Genomic DNA, 8,730 nt, shown 5'->3' with positions numbered 1-8,730 from the left:
TTATAGGGCTTCCCTGGTGCCGCAGTGGTTGAGAGTCTGCCTGCTGATGCAGGGGACGTGGGTTCGTGCCGTGGTCCGGGAAGATCCGACATGCCGCGGAGCCTGCGCTTCCGGAGCCTGTGCTCCGCAATGGGAGAGGCCACAACGGTGAGAGGCCCGCGTACTGCAAAACACACACACACACACACACACACACAAAAAAAAAAACCCATTATTATAATTGTTGCACCTGGATAGTACCCTTAACGTATGATGGTGCGTATCGCATGTTACTTTTGTTGTTGTTGTTGTTAAAAATTTCAAGGGTATTTTCAAACATATATTTTTCCCAGTTACTTTTTGGTTACAATTTATAGTTTTATATGTTCATCACATTCTTGAGATTTTTTTTCATGGTAATTTATTCTAGCATTATTATTCTTTTGTTATCATTAGTTTTACCTTTATTTGCCTCTTAGGTAAAGTAGGAAATTTTGTATCTGTATATTTTCTTATCTGTGACTTTTATTTTTATATTTTTTATTTTTTAACATCTTTATTGGAGTATAATTGCTTTACAGTGGTGTGTTAGTTTCTGCTGTATAACAAGGTGAATCAGCTATACATATACGTACATCCCCATGTCTCCTCCCTCTTGTGTCTCCCTCCCACCCTCCCTATCCCACCCCACTAGGTGGTCACAATGCACCGAGCTGATATCCCTGTGCTGTGCGGCTGCTTCCCACTAGCTATCTGTTTTACATTTGGTAGCGTATATATGTCCATGCCACTCTCTCACTTCGTCTGTGACTTTTCAGTAGGTGAACTTTGGAGTCTTTAAGCTTATGTGTGCAATCTTAATTCTGTCTTTTTGCATATATTGTTTTGACTATTATAGTTTCTTGTGTGTGTGTTTATGTTCCCATTCCCCTACATATACTCTTGTTGTTGTTGTTCTTTCCCTAGAATTCTAGAATGCATGTGATTCTTGTGATCTTTCTACTGAAGGTTACCCTTATATTTTAAAGAATACACTTTAATCCCCTTGTCTTCATTTGTCACCAGGATTAATAAAATTTTACTTTTCAGTGTTCCTGTGTTTCCTCAGTCTTCCCAGTTGTTAGTTATCATTTGCTTCTTGTAGAATTTTGCATCTGGATTCTCTTTAAATGATCTTTTACCTTGATTTTCAAGCATTATTTGTACACTTTTATTAAGTGTTACGACCATATAAATAGCATGTGTGTTGGAGTTTTTCCTGTTACAAGCTTTTTGACTTTGCCACAACTATTTCCATATCAACTGTTATATTCCTGACTTCCAGTTTATTTATACGAGGGAGGTTAGTGTAATTTACTTCTCACGGATAATATACTCTCAGTCCCTGCACGTCCTAAAATGATCTTTCATTGTTCCCGTTCCCTGAATGACAAGTGAGATGGGCAGAAAATTCTCAGATCATGAGCTGTTTCCTCAAGAGCTCATTAACTTGGGTCTAATGTCTTTGGTACTTAACATGGTGGGGAGAGTTTTGAGCCAGTCTGACTTTGTTCTTTTGAAGCACTTTAAAAAGAACTTTTATTTTTAAAATTGCAGTGAGGTCTGCCACCTTTAGAACACACACGTTTTGTTGGCTCGGGTGTGGGTGTGGGGCTCCCACTCATTTTGTTCTGCAGGAAGTGAGTCCTTACAATCTCTACACCATTCTGAATTCCAACTCAGGAAAATCCCAAAGTCCCACCTCAGCCCTCTCTTCTCTGTGTATTTCCTCTTTCTGGAGACATTTTATATACTTACCATATCCTTTCCATCCTGAGAGTGTGCAAGTTGGTCCTCTCTCTCATTTCTTTGCCTTGTTAATTCTACTTTGTATTTGGGTGTCACAAGCCCTGATGCTGTAGAAAGACTAGTCAATGGGAGGGGACTGGAACAGCACACCAGGCCCTCAGCCTGCTTCCTCACGGTATTTCTACCTAGCGGAATAATTGTAGTTGACTCTGAACTACGGGTAATACAGTGGGTCAGCAAGGTCCTTTGATATATGACTTGCGCGCAGGAATTCTCAGAATTCGAATTAAGCCGAAGACCAGCCAGCTAACTCTCCAGAATACCAGCTCCTGAGCAAAAAAAATTAAATTGGATCTAAGTAGTCAGTTAATTCCTGTTTTTACATATAACTTCTCAAGTGACCGGAGGAGTGTAATTGGTTTCCCCCTTGAAGCAGATGCAGTGTCTTCAAGTGGAGATACTAAACAAGAAGACACTCCTCCTGTTAAACAAAGAGACTTCTGGCTGACCCTCAAACTCTGAGGCAGTTGACAATCAACTGAGATATTCTGTTTCAATCATGTGAAATTCTGCAAATTAATAATGCATGGGGCAGTGTGGTAAACTAGAAGCAGACTTCGTAATTCTATCCATGAGGCTAAACTCTGTCCTTAACAAGGATGAGTGGTTCTCTGCCAACTAAGGATATTATGTTGCATGCGTGAAATACATTTCTTCCCTCAAACACAGAAGAATATGCACATGGTTATCTGTATTAAGATAGTTTTCCTCCTCCATTCAAAAAATAGTTCACGGGCATAGATATTTAGGGAATATATTTTCTAGATGTACCCACTTATTATATTATCCATGGTCTCCACATAGCTTGATTTGGCTTTAGGTAGCTACTTACTGGTTTTTCTTGCTTACCTCCATTATGTTTATCGTGAGTGGAGGTTCTTCTTGTGTCTTCTGAGGACAGGCGTGGTCAGATAGCTTTCAGTGGTAGAGAGAGAGATTGTCTTTCTTTTGCGCAAAGGTATTTCAGTGGGAAGTGAGAAATCGCAGGAGTCACCTTTCCAGGCCTGGCTGCATTTTCTAATAGCTCTGTGATTCGGGCCACGTTTGTTTCTCAACCTTGTTTCTGCGAGTGTGATTAGGAAGTAGCAATGTCTGCATCATACGGTCATGAGCATTGGTCTAGTGCTTGTGAGCGTTCGGTGACTAGTAACTGCCATTAGTATTTGCAGGGTAGGAAAAAGGTGTGTCAGAGACTAGAAGGCAACTGATGGCTTGTACAGGAGCTCTCCTGCAGGTGGCTTCAATAAACAGCTATCGAACGAATGTTGTGTGGATGCCGAGGGGACTCATTACTAAGCAAACATGGTAACACATGGCGAGTCATAGTCCTGGCTGGACCAGATCTGCCCGCTTCCCCTCTGGCCATCAGCCACCTCTCCTATGGGTCTTGCAGCTTCTCGCCCATAAAGATGAACTTCAGGGCTTCCCTGGTGGCGCAGTGGTTGAGAGTCCGCCTGCCGATGCAGGGGACACGGGTTCGTGTCCCGGTCCGGGAGGATCCCACATGCCGCGGAGCGGCTGGGCCCGTGAGCCACGGCCGCTGAGTCTGCGCGTCCGGAGCCTGTGCTCTGCAATGGGAGAGGCCCCGGCGCTGAGAGGCCCGCGTACCGCCGAAAAACAAAACAAAACAAAACAAAAACAAAGATGAACTTCAAATGTGCAGGCTTCTATCGATGAAAGTCAGTTATGCAGTGACCTAAATGGGAAGGAAATCCAAAAAAGAGGGGATATATTTATACGTATAGCCGATTCACTTTGCTCTACAGTAGAAACTAACATAACATTGTAAAGCAACTATGCTCCAATAAAAAAAAATTAAAAAATAAAGATAAAAAAAGGTCAGTTACCCCGGATGATTCCTCCTCTACACCAGTTCTTTTCCTCTGGAATTTTCTCAACCACATCTTGAATCTCTGGCCCCAAATTTCCTGCCTTGTTTGTACCTGCGTTTGGTCTTCAGGTTTGAAATATTTACAGGGCAGTTTCTGTATTGGTTTTGGTTTTCCCCTAAGGTTCTTGACTGGGTTTAACCCCTGTGGTTCTCCGTGATCTGAAACACGATATTCATTCCATTGAAATATCTGAGATGTAATGTGTTCCAAGTTACAGACCTTGAAGTTTGATATATAGGTTCGGATATTTAATGCAAGAATGGTAGTATTATAAGAAATAAATGAATTTAAAAAGTAGCTATGGGTCGGGACTTCCCTGGTGGTCCAGTGGTTAAGACTCCGAGCTTCCACTGCAGGGGGTGAGGATTTGATCCCTAGTCAGGGAACTAAGATCCGCATGCCGCGCAGTGCAGCCAAAAAATTAAAAAATTAAAAAAAAATAAAAGTAGCTATGGGTTAAAAAACCTATTATTTCATACAACTTTTAGAAATCAAGTAGAGGTAGCATAATTCATCATTTTGGATGAAGTAAAAAGAGCTGAGGTTGCCTGAAAATGGGAAAGTTAATAGATTTTTAAAAATTCTACTTATTGACAAATAAATAATGAATTCACTTGTTTTACCCCTAAATCAGAATTTGCCACACGTGTGTTTTTCTTAAAACCCATCAAGAGGGAACCGTCTTGCGGGGATAACAAGATGCAAGAGAGTATTGCCTACCTGGAAGGCGTAGCTGCTCTGTGAATGGAGGGCAGCACAGGCCCTCGCTCGCAGGATTTGTTCTCCAGGTTCACATTCCACAGCTCTTTGGAAAGTGCACACCAATGTCTCCCCCTCATTTTCCTGTGTCTTCTTTTCAGAGTTCTCTCTGCCTCTACCTCTATAGCAGCCCAGCTCCCTACCACATGACCTCTGGCTCATGAAATGTATGGTATTTTCAAATGTGAGAAACTTTTTTAACCTCCCTTGAGAGCTGCATCACTCTGACTGTAGACTGAATATTGCGAGGCCGTGGCATCATTGCACTCAAAGTCCATGAGATCATGTTGCCCATTACTCTGTACATGCCGGAGAATAATTTTCAATAATCATAAAAACATAGTTTTTGAAAGTATGATCAAAAATAATATCCTGGGCTTCCCTGGTGGCACAGTGGTTGAGAGTCCGCCTGCCGATGCAGGGGACATGGGTTCGTGCCCCGGTCCGGGAGGATCGGAGCGGCTGGGCCTGTGAGCCATGGCCGCTGAGCCTGCGCGCCCGGAGCCTGTGCTCCGCAGCGGGAGAGGCCACAGCAGTGAGAGGCCCGCGTAACGCAAAGAAAAAAAAATATCCTTTTAGGATACTTCTACAGTATTTCTTCAGATCACTCCCTGTTCCCCCTTGAGTCCCTTGGAATCTCTTTCTGAATCTACAAAGTGGGAATCTACCCACTTTGTGGGTAAACCAGGGGAACCAAACTATGCTAAGCCCCTTCTGTCAAAGGGGGTGTTTGACAACAGCCTAGGTCAGCGGTTCGTAGCTTCTTCCACACTATGGACAGTCAGAGCTGGACCGTTCTCTGCGGGGGGCCGTCCTGCGCACTGGAGGGTGCAGAGCAGCATCCCTGGCCTCCAGCCACTAGATGATAGTAGCACCCATGCCCCAGTGGTGGTGACCAAAAATGTCTCCAGATGTTGCCTGGTGTCCCCAGGGGACAAAATAACCCCCAGTGGAGAAGCGCTGAGCTGAATTAATGTCTTCCTCATACCAAGGCTTGTCACTAGCCCCGTAGTGTGGGAGACTTGGCAACTTAGAACAGTGTCTAGAAGCTACGGAGAGACCGATCTCTCTAACATAACTTTTATTGCTTAAAGATCCCTCCCGGTGTTGCTCCAGTTAGCTATCTGGGCTGTTTGAACTCTACCTGACGAGGCACTCAAAATTAATGTGCCTCAGGATTTTGTGGTCAGAACAAGCTGTGCAACAATCATTAATGTAAAGCTATTTGAACTTGAATAATATGTGTGTCATACACACACATACACACATCCATTTAAAAATCAGCTGAATCAGATAAAACAGTTGGGCTCTGAAATTTTTTTTTTTTTTTTTTTCGGTACGCGGGCCTCTCACTGTTGTGGCCTCTCCCGTTGCGGAGCACAGGCTCCGGACGTGCAGGCTCAGCGGCCATGGGTCACGGGCCCAGCCGCCCCATGGCATGTGGGATCCTCCCGGACCGGGGCACGAACCCGTGTCCCCTGCATCGGCAGGCGGACTCTCAACCACTGCACCACCAGGGAAGCCCTGAAAAATATTTTAAAGCAGGTAGTTGTACCAGCAATATAGCTATCCTTGGCATTAAAAAAAAATAGTAAAAAATAATCAAGGGTATTTTTTCTGTAAGGCAATATTTCTTCTTTCAAACTCCTTAGCAAATCCAGTGTCTTTGAATACTAAGTATTTTTATTATGCAGAAGTAAAGTTTACTTATTTCCCAAGTTATTTCTACTGACTAGGAACATATATTCTCAACAACGTGTTAGCAAAATATTTCTAATTATTCTAAAGTCCTTTAAAGTTCCCATTGGTTGAAAGAAATTTAATCCAAGCATAATACTTTGTTTTTTATTTTGAAATAATCTTTTTTTTACTTATTTCTGAGATATACATTTTAAAGTAATAACTAGAATTATGACTTATAACATTATACCAGAATGTGTAAGATTTTTAGAAATTTCATGTAATGTCTGAAACATTTATATTAACATATTTCCATACAAATAACCCAAAGAAAGTTTAGTATTAGTTGTTTTTTTGTTTGTTTGTTTTTTTATACTGCAGGTTCTTATTAGTCATCAATTTTATACACATCACTGTATACATGTCAATCCCAATCGCCCAATTCAGCACACCACCATCCTCACCCCACTGTGGTTTTCCCCCCTTGGTGTCCATACGTTTGTTCTCTACATCTGTCTCAACTTCTGCCCTGCAAACAGGTTCATCTGTACCATTTTTCTAGGTTCCACATACATGCGTTAATATACGATATTTGTTTTTCTCTTTCTGACTTAACTTCACTCTGTATGACAGTCTCTAGGTCCATCCACGTCTCAACAGATGACTCAGTTTCGTTCCTTTTTATGGCTGAGTAATATTGCATTGTGTATATGTACCACAACTTCTTTATCCATTCGTCTGTCGATGGGCATTTAGGTTGCTTCCATGACCTGGCTATTGTAAATAGTGCTGCAATGAACATTGGGGTGCATGTGTCTTTTTGAATTCTGGTTTTCTCTGGGTATATGCCCAGTAGTGGGATTGCTGGATCATATGATAATTCTATTTTTAGTTTTTTAAAGAACCTCCATACTGTTCTCCATAGTGGCTGTATCAGTTTACATTCCCACCAACAGTGCAAGAGGGTTCCCTTTTCTCCACACCCTCTCCAGCATTTGTTGTTTGTAGATATTCTGATGATGCCCATTCTAACTGGTGTGAGGTGATACCTCATTGTAGTTTTGATTTGCATTTCTCTAATAATTAGTGATGTTGAGCAGCTTTTCATGTGCTTCTTGGCCATCTGTATGTCCTCTTTGGAGAAATGTCTATTTAGGTCTTCTGCCCATTTTTGGATTGGGTTGTTTCTTTAATATTGAGCTGCATGAGCTGTTTATATATTTTGGAGATTAATCCTTTGTCCGTTGATTCATTAGCAAATATTTTCTCCCATTCTGAGGGCTGTCTTTTCATCTTGTTTATGGTTTCTTTTGCTGTGCAAAAGCTTTGAAGTTTCATTAGGTCCCATTTGTTTATTTTTGTTTTTCTTTCCATTACTCTAGGAGGTGGATCAAAAAAGATCTTGCTGTGATTTATGTCAAAGAGTGTTCTTCCTATGTTTTCCTCTAAGAGTTTTATAGTGTCCAGTCTTATATTTAGGTCTCAAATCTAATCTGAGTTTATTTTTGTGTATGCTGTTAGGGAGTGTTCTAATTTCACTCTTTTACATGTAGCTGTCCTGTTTTCCTAGCACCACTTAATGAAGAGACTGTCTTTTCTCCATTGTATATCCTTGCCTTCTTTGTCATAGATTAGTTGACCATAGGTGCGTGGGTTAATCTCTGGGCTTTCTATCTTGTTCCATTGATCTATGTTTCTTTTTTTGTGCCAGTACCATATTGCCTTGATTACTGTAGCTTTGTAGTATAGTATGAAGTTAGGGAGTTTGATTCCCCCAGCTCTGTTTTTTTCCCTCAACACTGCTTTGGCTCTTCGGGGTCTTTTGTGTCTCCATGCAGATTTTGAGATGATTTGTTCTAGTTCCATAAAAAATGCCATTGGTAATTTTTTTGTGGTACGCGGGCCTCTCACTGTTGTGGCCTCTCCCGTTGCGGAGCACAGGCTCCAGACGCGCATGCTCAGCGGCCATGGCTCACGGGCCCAGCCGCTCCGCGGCATGTGGGATCTTCCCGGAATGGGGCACAAACCTATGTCCCCTGTATCGGCAGGCGGACTCTCAACCACTGTGCCACCAGGGAAACCCAACCATTGGTAATTTGACAGGGATTGCATTGAATCTGTAGATTGCTTTGGGTAGTATAGTCATTTTCACAGTATTGATTCTTCCAATCCAAGAACATGGTATATCTCTCCATCTGTTGGTGTCATCTTTAATTTCTTTCATCAGTGTCTTCTTTTTTTTTTTTACATCTTTATTGGAGTATAATTGCTTTACAATGGAGTGTTAGTTTCTGCTTTATAACAAAGTGAATCAGTTATACATATACATATGTTCACATATTTCTTCCCTCTTGCGTCTCCCTCCCTCCCACCCTCCCTATCCCACCCCTCTAGGTGGTCACAAAGCACTGAGTTGATCTCCCTGTGCTATGCAGCTGCTTCCCACTAGCTATCTGTTTTACGTTTGGTACTGTATATATGTCCATGCCACTCTCTCACTTCGTCCCAGCTTCCCCTTCCCCTCCCCATATCCTCAAGTCCATTCTCTAGTAGGTCTGTGTCTTTATTCCCG

General features: G+C 42.1%; 1 protein-coding gene across 7 annotated transcripts in view; it reads left to right on the top strand.

Annotated features, from left to right (window-relative positions):
• Positions 1 to 8,730, top strand: part of LOC111167216 (uncharacterized) — a 538,796-nt gene that overhangs the window by 67,103 nt on the left and 462,963 nt on the right. For 3 of the 7 annotated variants that reach the window (XR_016391420.1, XR_016391421.1, XM_089904832.1), the window contains exon 3: positions 7 to 147. The exons of 3 other annotated variants lie outside the window; for them this stretch is intronic. The gene's annotated coding sequence lies outside the window, so the exon portion shown is untranslated. Of the gene's footprint in view, positions 1 to 6; positions 1,072 to 8,730 lie in introns of those variants that run through there. One more of the 7 variants, XR_016391427.1, reaches the window with a different exon arrangement.

The sequence above is a fragment of the Delphinapterus leucas genome, chromosome X (genome assembly GCF_059928025.1).
Source record: "Delphinapterus leucas isolate spDelLeu-1000000601 "Yukka" chromosome X, BTC_Dleu_Yukka2, whole genome shotgun sequence".
Lineage (NCBI taxonomy): Eukaryota > Metazoa > Chordata > Mammalia > Artiodactyla > Monodontidae > Delphinapterus > Delphinapterus leucas.
The sequence above is the reverse complement of the archived record's forward strand: the minus strand, read 5'-3'. Positions and strand labels throughout refer to the sequence as shown.